Source organism: Mauremys reevesii, linkage group 13 (genome assembly GCF_016161935.1).
Source record: "Mauremys reevesii isolate NIE-2019 linkage group 13, ASM1616193v1, whole genome shotgun sequence".
NCBI classification, from domain to species: domain Eukaryota; kingdom Metazoa; phylum Chordata; order Testudines; family Geoemydidae; genus Mauremys; species Mauremys reevesii.
In genome coordinates, this window is record NC_052635.1 from 35467989 (window position 1) to 35484399 (window position 16411).

Consider the following 16411-nt stretch of genomic DNA (forward strand, 5'->3'; position numbering starts at 1 on the left):
CCATTTGCATCTCTGGGAGGCTTTCAAGACCAGTTTCAGCAATGATCCACAATAATGTGACACTTATCTGTGCTGTTCCTTACCAAGCTGACCCCTTCATTGCATTTTCTCCCCTGCAAACTCCACCCCCCACTAGCCACAGTGGGCTGAATGAATAAAGAGCCTTTTCTCCTCAATCCATTAAGTTTTGATTATGCACACAAACACACAGAGACAGCAAAGAAAAGTAAGATTACCTGGGGCAAAAAGGGCTAACAACCCGGGGTAGGGGGAGAAAGAGAAACAAGGACAGCTTGCTTACAACCGCACTGCAAATCAGAGGTGTGGGAATAGGTGCCTTCTGGTCCTTGTGTTGAGTGCAAGGGAAACTGAACTCCCCCCCACCTCATAGGATGTTTTGGGGAGGAGGATGTGGAACTTGGCGATGATGGCAGCAGGTTCAGCATAGGCTGCAAGAGGGACTGTAGCATCCAGCTGCCTTTCTTGAACCTCATCTGGACGCCTCAACATGTCCAATTGCTCCCTCATAATCTGCAGCATCTCTTCCTGCATGGCAAGCTCTTGTTCCTGCATGCTCTCCTGTCCATGTCCAGGTTCTTGGACAGTGTAATCCTCCACATACTGAGCTCCGTCTTGTCACTCTCAGAGGCACACATTAACTCATTGAACATGTCCTCCCGAGTCTTCTTTTTCCACCTTCTAATCTGGGAAAGTCTCTGTCCTGGTGTGGAGGATGTGCTAGCAGACAAGGTTTCAACTCAAAGAATACAAAGCACAAGGGTAGCATTGACAATGCATACATTGATTCTGGTGCAAGGTTTTTTTTTTTTTTTTTTTTTTAATAAAAAGAATTAAGAGAGAGACTGCTCAATGTACTTCCTTGCAAGCCACAACATAATCACAACTGCTGACTACGACAAGAGTCGGTTCACTGCTCCAGCCATGGTGAGTAAGGCCACGAGGCACGGGCGAGAGGTCTTGTGCTGCAGCCTTTGTGAAGACAACCTTGGCATCACTGGTTGCAACTTCAGAAAAGCCCCCTTTCCCCAAGCAATCTGGCTGGTGCTTGAGGACAGGCACCAGTGTAAAGCCCCCCACATAGTTTGATTTTTCAAAAGTGGCACTGGGTTTGGGGGTGGGGGGAAAGGGAGACAAACAGGAAGCCGCCTCCCCGCCTTTTTAAATGCTGGTTGCAACACACGGTGATCCCTTCCACCACAACCATGGAACGCTTGAGCAAGCATGGTTGTGTGACCCAGATTTCACCAAAAAGGGGAGGATTACTTGTTGAATTGTTTGAAGTTTAAAGGCTAGCACTGAAAATTTCCCCAGTTTCCCCTAGGTGACTATATGCGATATCACTTTCCTGAGGGTAATGGAGGTGGAAAGGGAGCAGATGCTGAAAGCATTTGGGTACAGACCTGGCCCTTATGCTGCAATGCTGTGTGCCACAATGATGGCAGAAGAGTCAATACTGGAGGGGTGCAAGAAAGTGTCCTACTGGGGTGGACAAAATAAGGCAGCCTTTCCCAGAAACCTTGCAGAGTACCTTCACGAAAGCTTCCTAGAGATCTCCATGGAGGATTCCATGGCCATCCCTGTGCACATAAACAGTCTTTTTTGGAGATCACCTTCTATGTAGCTGAAGTGGCCACCAATATCCACTACACCTACTTTTTTATTCAGATTAAATATTAAAAATGCCAGAGGTGCCTTCCCCTGCATCATGCTCCGCCAGCAATTGGTCCTGTGAAGCGATGGGCTAAAAACAGGCTTAAAAACAGTTCTTGGCTGTCAGGGAGAATGGATCCTCTGCTTGCCTGCCACGCATTCTCCTCCTCCTCTTCCTCGTCAACGATGTCCTCCTCACTGTTGCTTGAGATCACCCAGGGCTCCTGGGAGGTATCCACGGAGCATATTGGGATAGTGATGGGGTTGCCGCCGAGAATCACATGCAGCCCCTCATAAAAGCAGCGTATCTGTGGGGCAGAACTAGAACGACTGTTTGCCTCCCTTGTCTTCTGGCACGCTTGCCGAAGCTTCTTTATTTTCATGCGGCATTGCTGCATTTCCCTGGTATAACCCTTCTGCTCCACGCCCCGCGTGATTTTGGCATAGATGTCAGCATTTCTTCTGCTAGACTGGAGGTCTGCCTGCACAAACTCTTCTCCCCACACCGCAATAAGATCCTGTACCTCCTGTGTACTCCATGCTGGAGTGCATTTGTGGCTTTGAGTCTCCATGATCAACTGTGCTGATGAGCCCTCCACACTGATCAAACAGGAAATGAACATTCAAAAGTTCCCAGGGCTTTAACAGGGGGACTGGATGTTTCCTGTGTACCTGGCTGATATGCAGCAGAGTTGAAAGCGCTTTCCAGAGCGGTCACAGCAGAGCAATGTGGGACACCTCCTAGAGGCCATTTCATTCGAATTACACAATGCAGTGTCTACCACTAACTCCATGTCAACCTGTGGATGTCAAATCAAGGGCGCAACGCCTCTTGCGGAGGTGGAGTACAGAAGTCTACTTTACAGGCCACTTAGGTCGGCGGAAGAGACTCGATAGTGTAGACACATAAATTATTATATTGACCTAACATGGCTTACGTCGACCTAACTTTGTAGCGTAGGCTAGGCCTGAGTTCCAGCACTTTCAGAAATGTCCCTGACATGAACTCAAGTCTCTTCCAGAATCTTTTTCCATCTTCCCAAACAGAACTTTTTCAGATTCACTAGCCATTCAATCTGAGAACAAAGTCAGAAGAAAATTTCTATCAAAATGGGTTTCTAATAGAAACAGAAACACTGAAAATTTCTATGAACAATTTTTCCTGCTGTCTGATTAGCACTCAACATTCTCTCAAAATCCTTCATTACAGGTTTTTTTTTGGTAGAAGCTTCCGTGTGGAGGCTGTGATGTGGCATTTCTGTGTAGTTACTTTAAAACGTGATGATATCGTGTACATGGGCCTAACCTGAAATGTTGTTTGTCCCACACCTCAGGGACATGCAGCAGCACACCATCTGTCAGCCTGCCTTTGCTCTTAGCTTGGTATATTTCAAGCATCCTGCTGTCAATTTCTAATGTACTCTGCTTAGCATTGACATCCCATTGAGATGTCTCCCCCAATCTATTTGAATCTTTTTTATTCTTTGTGGAGCCATTAGAATACACTCCTGACTAGTTCTTGTTAAAAGAATGTGCTATGTCCATTTCTCTGCTTTCAACAAACTGAATGTTTGTCTCTTCTTCTGCTGGACTGTTCAAGGGTTCGTAGTTACAAATTGTTGTAAAAAGCCATAAAACCACTGTCTCTGAGCCCATGATTTCTAGTGTCTAACAGAGTTATGAATTTAAGTTCACATGCTTGTCTTTTGAAGGTATTGTGCAGGTTTCCTTTGAGCATGAGGACTGATTGATCACTCCATATCTGACCTCTTTGTAAAAAGTATTCACCCATAGGTGACAGAAAAATGATAAAAAGACAAAAACACGCGTGTGAATTCACCTGGGATTGTAGTGATCGTCTGGTTTCACCCATATAGCTGTTATTGGGGCATTTGATGCACCGGATGAGGTACATCACATATTACTACACTAACATTTTCCATAATGGTGCTGTGCTCTGCTCTTACTTATTTCAGATCCTGCTATAGCTTATGTGTTGGAAAGCCTATTTCCCTATGTGTGAAGTGCAAACATGGGGAATTTCAATTAGCATAATTTGAAAACGTTCAAGGTTCCCAGAGCAGTCTGGTCACTAGCTACTATGAATTCCATGAGGTTTCCAACCAGGGCATATACCATAAGACAACTCAATTTCCCCTCCATCCTTTCTTTTGGAAAAGGCTGTTCCCACACCCGAGGTTCTGTATTTCTTCTGTTTGTCTTCTAAGTGTGATTAATCCAATAATTTTCCACTTCATGCTTTTTCACTGCTTATTTAATTAAGCCAACCTTTGACAGAGTGGGTCAGGAGACAGATTCTAGTAGAGAAGAAGTCCTCATCACAATTAGAAGACATGCATTTCTCCTCACTGCTCTGTTTTCTTCTCTCCTGGTCATGTATCAGAGGGGTAGCATGTTAGTTTGGATCTGTAAAAAGCGACAGAGTCCTGTGGCTCCTTATAGACTAACAGATGTATTGGAGCATAAGCTTTTGTGGGTGAATTCTCACTTTGTCAGATGCATGTAGTGGAAATTTCCAGAGACAGGTATAAATATGCAGGCAAGAATCAGTCTAGAGATAACGAGGCTAGTTCAATCAGGGAGGATGAGGCCCTCTTCTAGCAGTTGAGGTGTGAACACCAGGAGATGAGAAACTGCTTTTGTAGTTGGCTAGCCATTCACAGTCTTTGTTTAATCCTGAGCTGATGGTGTCAAATTTGCAAATGAACTGAAGCTCAGCAGTTTCTCTTTGAAGTCTGGTCCTGAAGTTTTTTTTGCTGCAGGATGGCTACCTTTAAATCTGCTATTGTGTGTCCAGGGAGATTGAAGTGTTCTCCTGCAGGTTTTTGTATATTGCCATTCCCAATATCTGACTTGTGTCCATTTATCCTTTTACGTAGGGACTGTCCGGTTTGGCCGACGTACGTAGCAGAGGGGCATTGTTGGCACATGATGGCGTATATTACATTGGTCGACGTGCAGGTGAATGAACCGGTGATGTTGCGGCTGATCTGGTTAGGTCCTATGATGGTGTCGCTGGTGTAGATATATGAGCAGAGTTGGCATCAAGGTTTGTTGCATGGATTGGTTCCTGAGTTAGAGTTACTATGGTGCGGTGTGTGGTTGTTGGTGAGAATATGCTTAAGGTTGGAGGGTTGTCTGTGGATGAGGACTGGCCTGCCTCCCAAGGCCTGTGAAAGTGAGGGATCGTTGTCCAGGATGGGTTGTAGATCACTGATGATGCGTTAGAGAGGTTTTAGCTGAGGACTGTAGGTGATGGCCAGTGTTGATGAGACAATACACCATGAGATCTCAACCAGTAATTTTTTGTAGTTCATAAGTAAGCAACACTGAACCCAACATTTTGCAGGTAATTGTCAGGTTAGGCTAGTTTTTGATACCTAGGTATGACTCATATTTCAACTTCTACTCACCTCTTTGATTACTTTAGAGATGGGATTTCAGTCTGCCATCAACCAATAAGTCAATAGTGCTTCATTTTAAACTACTGAATGAGAGAGAAACACCTGCAGGATATTTTCATTATTATTTATATACTGATATGTGTGACATTTCACAGAAACACATACATGGGTCCCTGTCCCAGTAAGCTCACAGTGGATGGTTGCAGTTTAAGCAATCTAAGGATGAGGAACAAGGGTGAAAGCAGAGGGAGTCATGATCAATGAGCAAGGAGAGGCTTACATAAGAAAGTTTGAAATAAAAGTTTGAGTGGTTTCCCTTTAAATCAAGCTCTGACCAGTCCTAGTTGTAGTGTATTGTTGACAAGTCCAATGCACATAAAAGTCACATGGCCTGTTTCCCATCCTCACCCTTAATCTTTCTGCCACCATCAACACTGCTGCCCGTCCCCTTCCCCTGGACACTCTTAGTGTTCTGGACTTCAGAGACTCTGTGTTCTCTTGGTTCTCATCCTACTGCTACAACTACTCTCTCCTTTGGTTTCTCCTCCTGCTGCTCCTTTTTGCTTCCTAATGTCATCCCTCAGGGTTTTACCATTGGTCCTCTCCCCTTCTCCAGCTACACCTCCTCCCTGGACAACCACATTCTGTCTGTTCCATAGCTTCAGCTACCATCTCTAATGCTCTCAGATTTCTCTCTCTGCTTTCACCCTTCATTCAGACTCACATCACTTCCAGGCTGTTTTCCCATCCACTGACTATAATTCAAACTCTTCTAATTACCTTCAAAATCCACCTCCACCATTGTTGGTAACACCACCATGCTTATTCCTCTTCAGGCTCACAACCTTGGTGTAGTTTTCAACTCTTATCTCCCTTTCTTTCTCTGCCCTCCCCCACCACCAGCACTGCTGCTATCTCCTTATCTTTCTCCTCCCTTCCCTTTGTAGTATTGTAGTATTGAGGTGTGAGGGAGAGTAGCGGGGCAGGTATTTGGTTCAGCTTAATGGCTGAAAGGGGCATCAGCCAGAAGAACAAGGTTTGTTTAATTTAACTTTTCTCAGTCTACTAGCAGGGGAAATGCCATGGAATTTCTGCCCACACACTATGAGATCCAATAACATCTCCCAGTGCCTGGGTGGCGCAAAGTCTGTGACTTCATCCCTAGGCCCAGCAGAGCCTTAGAAAGTCACAACCCTTCTGGTGAGCATTCCCCCCTCAGGTTCCCATTAAGTCTCTGCAGCTGTGGAGCCAGGCTGGCCGGTACAGCTCCAGTAGGTTTCATGCCACACACAACACACAGCAGGGTCCAGTCCGGGATTTGGCCTTGGCTATGAAATCATATCTATATGAAAAAGTGCTCTTACTCTAATAATGTACTATTATGATTCCCTGCATACAAAGTCAACACTGTCGAGATCCAAGTTCAATCTTTAATGAACTCTAAAGTATTAAATATTTATTCAAAAATAAAAAAAATTCACTTAAAGAATTATTGGTTTTCCAGTTAAATATCTACAGTAACTCGAAGCACAAGTTGAGTGTGTCTCAGTGAAATGCAAATTTGGTAAATTCCAATTCATCAAACAGAAATTTTACTATAAAAAGGTTTTACAGAAATAATAGCTGTCAGCTAACAATTAATGCACCCAACACCCCTAAGTACTGCACTGAACTTTAATGAAAGGTTACTTAGTTAAATTGCTTCATACCTTGCAAGATTAAAGTTAAGTAAAAATTAACATCAGTATTCCAGGAAGAGAGCATGCAAACAAAATTCACCCTAATGACAGAGGATTGTAATGTTTTCATTGAATATTGTGAACCATGTTTCCATTAAAAAAAATTGTCAAGGAATTAAAAATGTCACTCCATAAGTAATTTAATCTACTGAACAATAGAATTGTTGCAATTTCTGGCATATTACTATATATAGGAGATATTAAGTATATATGCATATATTTATGAACACATATGCACTGGGTGCACATGAATCATGGATGCTAAGCTCTTTTGAAAATCTGATTTATAATAATATTTATATCATCACTGATCACAATGCAGCATGTCATTGAGAGCGCTTATGTGTGTATATATGTTCTTACTAGATGTTTGGTAGTGAGGGCAAGGACTATTGGTGCTCCAAGCACTAAGATCTATCCCTTGGTGAATTCCCATAAACATTCCCACACTCAAACAACAGAGAATTGCTTTACTACGACTGCCTGAAATACAAAAGGTGCAGTTACCCTAGGTCAGTGGTTCTCAAACTTTTGTATTGGTGACCCCTTTCACGCAGCAAGCCTCTGAGTGCAATCCCCCCTTATAACTGAAGAACACTTTTAAAAATATTTAGCACTATTATAAATGTGAGATGGGGTTTGGGATGGAGGCTAACAGCTTGTGACTCCCCTTGTAATAACCTTGTGACCCCCTGAAGGGTCACGACCCACAGTTTGAGAATCCCTGCCCTAGGAACAACACAGAAGATGAAACCAACGGATCCTCATTCAGTCTCAAAAGGCAGTCTAGTAAAGGGTATTAAGGAAGCCACACCCCAGTTTGTCCATGAAGAGGTCCCAATTTCCAGAAAACCCTAGCATCATGCACCTCACCTGTACACCCCATGCTGGTGTCCATGAACCTGCCTTTTAGTCAACCAGGGCTTGCAGAATGATGGAGTCTGTGGTTTGTGTACTCATATGCTCCTAGTGGAGGTCAAACTGCAGACACACGAGTCCCATTGATAGACCCAGAGGAGTTCAGAAAGCCCTTTCTCTCAAAGCCAGCAGTTATTTCAGCAGTTATTGCTTATTCCCACCACCTTCAGATAAATCACAGTGCTGATTTCCTCATAAAATTCCATCACCACAATCCCCACAGCTGACTTGCAAGCACCAAACTGGTTAGTCAGGAACCTTTAGTAAGCTATTAGATGACTATAACAACCAGCTTCTGGACCAGCATGCCCCAACTCAGGCTTGTGTCCTGATGCTGGAGGACCCAAGCAAGCTGTTCACATAGCTTCAGAAACATCTACCTCTTCATGTGAAAGTTCTGCAGCCACTGACGGTCATCCCAAGTCTGCATGACAATGTGAGTCCACTGGTCTGGGATCATGGCCCTGCTCCAGAAGCACCAATCTACATATGGGGAATCTGCAGTTATCTCAACAGGCATGAGAAGCATCCGCTGGGTCCTGGCTGTCCATCTCTGTACCTCCATCTGGGAAGTGTCTTCAATAGGACAAATACTGCCACCAAAATATCCCTCAGCATCTCAAAGATGTCTGCCTGAATTACGAAACAAGAGTGAAAACGTGAACAGGAGAAGTTCGTCTGCCAGTGCAGGATACATGTTCGGCTGTAGGGAGCGCGCAGACTCAAAAGTGGCTTGGCTGGATGTGTTGGGGGCCTAGGATCACTTCTGGTCAAGTACCACAGGATGGACAGACAAGCTCTCCCACAGTACATTATGAACCAAGCCCTAGAGTGACTAAAGCTAGCAAGGGCACTAAGAACCCTGGGATACACTACAGAGCCAACATGATCGGGCTCAGGTCTGGTAGCGCTGTATGGATATGACGTCTTGCAGTGTGGATGCTCAAGCGTGAGTTGAGAAAGAATGGACCTGCATGCATGGGTCCCACAGACCGAAGTTTATTATGCAATGTAGAAATACCCCCAGAGTCTCCTCAGGCATCTCCACAGCCAACTCCTAGGCTGCTGCCTCCAGCTGTCTGCTCCCATTCCCACGAGGTGGCTCTCTCCTAAGCCCCTTTCAGCCCTTCTTTTTCCTGTACTTTAGTGATTATGGAGTCCTTTACTGGATGGATGTTGAAGTGGGTGATAGTCCCTCCACTAGCCAGATCTTTTCCCTCCAATTCACCCAGGTCTGATTACAATATAGATTGCACATACGTGCACACACACACACACACACACGCATGAGATGGGACTGAGCAGGAGCTCAAAGGTCAGATTACAAGTCACCTCCAAAATTTGGATGTTTTTGAATAGGAAATTTTGGTTCAGGCCTATTATACCTACAGTATTATTGTTATGAATTAGCTGCAACCTTGTTATGGGTCGAGTTAAAAATCTCACTGAGGTTAATGGTTGTGAACTTACCCTTCTGTTATCATAACTGTAAGGACAAATTAATCACAAGCCTCAACCTAAGACAACAGAGTTAGGTGAACCCACCCAGCGGTTTTGGACTGTGAGAGCAGAGAGAGAGAGAATGAGAATATAGGCAGAACACAGAGGACTAGAGAACAGACAAGAACAGAAGAAAGAGGCAGAGGCAAAAATTAAGAAAGTCAAGCAGTAGTTAGCGAGCATAGTGAGACTCTGGAAAAAGCCAAAGAGAACTTTCTTGGTCTGTTGGCTAAAGAGCTTGGTGTTCTAAGCTAATAGCCTCTAGTTCTCAGTTCCTCCTGTGTTCAGAAAAGCAGGACTTCATACGTTACTTGTTAATAAACAAGATTGCATTAAAAAAAAAGACCACCAATGTCTACTTCCATCTGGAGCATCCCCAGGACCCCAAACTTTTAACTAGCCACTCAGGTCAAAAAGGGGCAATATTATTCTGCCGAGGGGTGGGTAAAATCTTGTTGAAGCTGGTGGGTGTAACAGCCACTCTTCATTCAGAATAAACATAAGACATGATCATACTCATTTATGGGCTAGGACAGCTGAAACAATTGGAGCCACTGCCCAAATCACAGGCCATATGCAAGGCTGGTCAGGAATCTGAGCTAGGTGGACAGAGGGTTGCTGTGGACTGAATGGAGGTGCAAGGGGTTGTGTATTTTTGGATGGAGGTGTGAGTGAGTGAGTAAAGCAGCCAAGGAACATGACAAAAGCATGTAATCAAGGCAGCAAGGAAGCTGCAAGGGAAGCACCTGTAGTGTGACTTTGGGAAAAAGGTAGGGGAGATAGCTTTTGGGCAGTGTTGGCTGGAAAGAGGCTGGGAACTGCGTACAAAGAAACTGCCTCCTGCTGTTTGATTCCTGCTGTGTTCAAGGAAAGAGTACTTTATGTGAATTCTTCTAAATATACAGGATTGCATCAAAGAAATACCCAACTCCATCATCTGCTTCTAACGGAAACAACCTGGAAGACCATGAATATTGGCTAACTGCTCAAGTCGAAAAGGGCAACAATATTATTTTTCTATTGCACACATATTCAAATCTTTCTTCTTAGTAACTCTGAACTAACAAGCTCAATATCTCCCTTTCTTTCTATGCAGAAATTAACCTTGGCCAGTGGAGTCTAATTTATGGTCTTAGACTGTTTACTCTAGTGGAGAAGACCATATCAACAAAGCTCCTCAAAAAATTTCAGAAAATGTGAAAATTCAAAAACATTTTTGTGGAATCCCCACCCCCATTCCTTTCCCCTCCATTTTTACCCATTGTCAAAAATATCAGCACAATTGGCACCACTGACAGACTCTTTTAAAACAGAAAGTCAAAGACTGACCATGTCGGAGAGACGGACCTCCCATCTCCTTGAAGTTCATCCTCCAGTTGGGGGTTGAGGCACAATGAAGGGGCTGTGTGCTAGCAGTACTACTATCCATGCTGTATACATTCCCTGGGTAAACACAGGGCTTCATTCTCTGATGCTGTCCATTTGAGTTCTTTCACACACACTAAATTCACTTAAAAACATCAGCTACATCACTAGTTACTATCATAGTGCTGTTTAGATACAAATTACTGCTTAGAACTGGAAAAGAATGTATCAGTGGAAGGTTCTCTTTTAATACAGATGGGTAATGTATAAAATGTAAGTCAAATAACAGAGCAACCTTTCCCTCTCCTCATATTTTCCTGAGCCTCTCTAGACCACATTCATGAAAAATGATTTACAAAATACAAATAGATTTTGGCATGAAGTAAGCTTAAATTGACTGCTTTCTATCATGAATTAATATTAACCAGAGCTTGTCAGTTACTAAATATTTATTTTAGGAATACATACAGCCTCTGCTTTCATGTAGGTTAAGCTGTAATCTTTGGCTTGTCAGTTCCAGGATATAGCACTGGATAAATCATGCACTCTTGAACTGATAGATGTCAGAGCCGTTGTATACAAATGGAGGGATATGTCAATGAACACCCCAGTTTAGGTTACATTTACTATAAACATTGACATTCCTTTGCAATGAGACCATTTGCTGGCTAAGCAGTCACAGCTTCCCAGGGTTTGATGCTTTTGTGCTCAATCAGGTTCTAATGATTTCAGATGTTTGCAATTAATGAACCATTAGATTAATTGGTTGAGTATGGTAAAACAGGTTTTGGAATTGGGTCAGAACCACAGACAAGCTATTACCTGAAGTGACAGCAGTCACCAGAGGCAAAACAGTGAGAAGTTAAATTAATGATTTTACTCTCTCTCTCGGCAAAAATTTAACAGTTGATCAGTGTTTAAGTTGAGTGATTGTGGAAAGTGATATGGGAAGGGGGGTATATGAAAAAAATTAACATGGTTCCTCATTTCTGTCAATGGACGATCTCAACCTTTACAGTCTAGGATCTCTGTTGAATATAAAGAAGCTACAATATTTCTCTTGGTTCACCTGAATCTTCAGCACAGCTTTCTTCCAAAGCCAACATGTTTTATTAATTATATACCACATAGGACACCTTAGTAAAATGATTAACTGTACTTCAGAACCACTGAAATAAATAAGCCTAGCATCAATATATGATCATGTAAGCTTGATAGAAACCCCAGGGTAGCTATCTTTTAAGACATGTACATAAGGACATTTACTCCCAGAAGATCGCTAAGGTGCTTAAATTCTGACAGTGTGACGAGTTATCACAATGAGGGAGATAGCAGTTTAGCTGAATCTGTAATTTGAAGAGTAAAATTTACCCAGAACATACAATATTTTTTGTCTGGTTTTTTCCTCATGGCAGGGATACTCTAATCAGGTTCTCTGTCACTTTGTGATGGGAAGGAACATCTTTGCTGTGTTGTCTCAGAAATGTGCTGTATTTATGCCACTGCATAGTACACAAATGTTTATGATGCAAGAACTCATTTCATTTAAAGGAAAAATACAGTGCAAGAGGTATATCCATTGGATCACATGAGCCTTGGTTTAAAGCAGGGGTAGTCAATTATTTTTTGTCGAGGTCCAAATTTCTTGGTCAAGGTATAGACAAAGTTCAGACTCCAGAGAAAACAACAACAACGATACTAATAATAAGTAAATAAGATTCAAAAGCATCTGGTGGTCTGGATTTGGCCCTTGGTCTGCCTATTGACTACCCCTGGTTTAAAGGAAGCATATGAAAGTATATATTAACAGCACTGCAGGAAAAGGAGGAAGACAGGAGGAAGTCCACTGAAGTCAATGAGAGTCTTTACATCAACTTTAATGGGTTTTGGCCTAGGTCATTCAGAGAAGCAAGAAATAAAACGATATACATTTCCACATTATGTTTGCTAGATATCCGAGACCTGCTGGGTGGCTTTTCCTTTCTGTTCATATGCTATCAGAATATCATATATTTACGATCCCAGCCAGTGCCAATGGAAATCAATATGAATCTTTCCTGACTTCAATGGACACTGAAACAGTAACCTAGACCAAATGCTTACACACTAGTAACTTTACTTACATGCATAGTCCCATTTGACCTCAGTGACACTACTCGTGTATACATGAGTTTGAAGGATCAGGCCTACAGAGCTGGTTAAAATCTTTCTGTTTATATTTTATTTTTTAACAATCTTTTTCATTTCCATTTCAGGGGGAATTGCAAAGCATCCAGAGAGTTAAAGAACTGAATCCTTCAGACAAAGAACAAAGAATACAAATGTGAATCATTTAAAAAAAATCACACTGTAAATAAACCCCTGTAATTATGCATCACAAAAAAGTCAACTCCAAATGGTTCAGTAATCTCATTACCAAGCTCACTAATAATCATTGCAATATTCTCCATCTCCCCTAAGATAATGAGCAGCACACTGGATGTTACAAAAATAAATAAATAAACATACAAGCAACAATTTCTCATCTAAATATTTAACTAAATGAATAGGTTTGAGATTGAACTCCAGTGTAGCAAATTTTTAATTTACGTGTCCTTAGTTTTAAGGGGGAAAACTCAGTTAACTGAAGACTGAGTTCAAACTAGACAACAATTTCAAGGCAACCCTCAAAAAAGGGTATTTCTAAAGTGTTTTAATACTACAAAAATTAGCCTAAGTTAAAGGCAGTAATTAGTAAACAACTTTGTCATTTTCAAAACAGCATCATTCCCATTAACATTTCCATAGTTCCCCAATTACATTATAAATCAAAAGTAATACAAAAAGACAATGTAATAATGAGAATGCATAGACTGCATCAAAAATGCAGATACCAGCTTCTTTTTTACTCTTGGCTCCCTCTGTTAATTTGTCCTATTTTATTTTCTTGAGTAGAGTAACCGCAGAAGCTCCATCGTAATAAATAAAAGTTCCATGTCAGTGAAAAGAGGTTAAAGAGAGAGTGCTCCTTTGAGCAGGGTAACTCCGTCCTGCAAAAAGTCTTTTTAAAGGCAAATGAAATTTCTCTTGGTATATGTAGCATGGCTGAAGAATTGGATCTAGGGGTCTGATTCTGCAAACCCTTTCCTCATGTGAGTTATCCTGCTGATTTCTGTGCAGATTACATTGCCCTTGCAAGTAAGAAGCACTATATTCTGCTCTTGGTGTCTGGTCCTGATGTTTAAGTGCAAGAGAATGCTGATGACCCACAAGAAACAAAGGAATTCTATTATGGGTCCAGTCCTACCCCACTGAACTCAATGTGAGTTTTGTCATTGACTAGAATGGGAACAAAAGCAGGCCCTATGCCTGTTCAGATTGAATTGGATTAATTTAATCATTGCTCTTACTGTAGGACATACAGATGCAATGAAGGAGGGCATATCTAATAATCTCGTATTAATATGATCCATCAATAAAGCATCCAGTTGCCACGGTCTCTGGTCACAACTGTGATATGTGGGTAATGGAATGCCTATAATTATTTCATTTATCTAAGTACTTATATGCTCCCCATTACCACACAGTTTCTGAGCTTTTCATAGACATTCATTAATTTATATTCAAAATGCCCCCTGTTAGATATGGAAGTAGCATCCTCCCCATTTTACAGGGCATGAGCTGAGGCATAGAAAGATTAAATTGCTTTCCCAAGGTCACACAATTAGTCTATGGTAGAGCCAGGAAATGAACTCCTGGCTCCCACTCCACAAGACCACCCTTTCCCATTGAGATTATTTCACTTTAAAGATATTTAGAAGGGCTTGTCCAATGCTCTTTCCATGAATTAATATCCTAGGACTCCCAGGTCCACAGAGCCCTGAACTGCGTAAAATCCACCCAGAAGTAGATTGCAGTGGTGCAAGGCACCCCAAATCTCTTTTCCTGCATTGGGTGGAGGAAAGAGAGGTCTGCACAACCCCCAAAGTGGGATTGCTGGCCATGGGGATTGTGGGATTCACTGATTCAGGGCATTCCATGGCAAGCTTCCACAGGCAGCATTTCATCCAGGAAGTTGGATGCAAATTCTGCCTGCCTCGCCCCCTGGTACAAAGACCTCTTCTTACTTGCATTTGCATCCCCCATTCCCTAACCCGTCTGAGCCAGTGGCAGTAGATCAAGCCTTATATCACTTAAAAAGAACAGATCTAGTAGTTTTCCATTCACATGGGCTTCCTGGGAGTTCAAGTGTTTTTCTAGCTCATTTACTCTAGTCCATATGGCCTCCTTGTTGTGTTTTGGGGAGGTCAGGATTAGAGCTGTGAGAATAACTGATTTTCTCATCTGGCCAAACTTGCTTTTGTTTTCTAGGTTTTATTTCTTACATAAAAATAAAGTGAAATTTTGGAAAAAAGCCATTTCAAAAATGTAAAAATGAACCAGTGATTTTTTTCTGAATTTGTTTTTGCTGTTTTCAACCAAAACAATTTGGCACGTTCAACACAAATCTGTAAAGTGTTTGGGTCAACCTGAATCTGTATTTTTTGGAGAAAAAAGTTTTGTATGAAAAATGTCACCCAGCACTAGTCAGGATGTTCTTTACCATCACTTTTATTCGCACAACTACAAACTGCTATTGAAAATATTCCATAGCGAGCAATCTAGCACCAGAGAGGGATGCACTAGAGCACCTGATCAGTTTAGCCGATGTTTGATTTCTTGACTCAGCAATTTTATACTGTGCGAGCTGAAGACAATGGGAGTTGTGAATGCTCAGCACCTCCCAGAAACAGTTGCCTGCTTGGCCGCCACCCTCCACCCCAGAACCAGTTGCATTTCAAAGGGTTGGATGTACATAATTTATTATGTGCTTTGGAATGAAAATGGCCATACATGTATAAAATATGATTGGCAGAGTTTACATCAGTAGCTAATGCAAATGCTACCACTGTACCAACAAAAGGGGAAAGGGACTGGCTTTAGAAACAGAGAAGCAGAGTTATAGGGTGATAAGCAGTGGACTTAAAGAATAGGAATAAAAATATTTATTTATAATGTTTTCTTTAAACAGACTCCACTGAAAATAGCTTTGCAAGTAGGGGGTGTGTGTGTGGGGCGGGGTAGGGTACAAGGATGAGCAAAGATAGGGTGTTAAAATAATGTAATTAAACTTCCATGTTTATCTCAGTACACATTTTTGTTAAGTACCAGTAGCTGTTAATATAGAGGTGAATGGTACAGGGTGGAAAAAGAAGTGAAATATATATTATTCCATTAACACTTCCATTAGTCAAATAATGATACCAACAATACGTTCAAGTTACTGCTAAAACAACAGGATTGTCCATTGGAATTCATCCCCTCTGGTGTTCTGTACTGTATATATTCATACCACACAAACTGCCCATAAATCCTCCTCATAAATGCTGTTATCTCTACAACTAGCAGTTTCTCATTTTTATGATAGTATAACTTTAAGGTGTGGTGCACATACAGTTCTACTACATTCCATATAGTTCCCCCCTCTCCCTTTTAGCCTCTGATATGGTGAGATGCTGGGGCCTCCATTCCCATTGATTCACTCCTTCCTGTGGCACACTGACCACCACACAGGACAGAGCCCTTCAATTATTTCTGACCTCATACAGAGGAATAAACTACTACTTCCAACCTGATCCACCCACCCCACTTCACAACTGCCTGCAGCTCTGTTTTAATCCCCTTTCCAAGAAACATCCAATCTTTTCTCTTGACCAAACTAGACGGCCTCTCTCCCAGCCAAAGGATGCATCATCTTTCTAGGAAGTCTCTATA

The 16411-nt window shown here is 42.0% G+C and overlaps 1 long non-coding RNA gene across 2 annotated transcripts in view; it reads right to left on the minus strand.

Annotated features, from left to right (window-relative positions):
- LOC120379768 overlaps positions 1-16411 on the minus strand; it is a 137889-nt gene that overhangs the window by 83605 nt on the left and 37873 nt on the right. Inside the window, exon 5 of one of the 2 annotated variants that reach the window (XR_005587575.1) lies at positions 8134-8386. The exons of the other annotated variant lie outside the window; for it this stretch is intronic. This is a non-coding gene — a long non-coding RNA (uncharacterized LOC120379768). The remainder of the gene's footprint in view (positions 1-8133; positions 8387-16411) is intronic. 2 annotated transcript variants of the gene reach the window in all.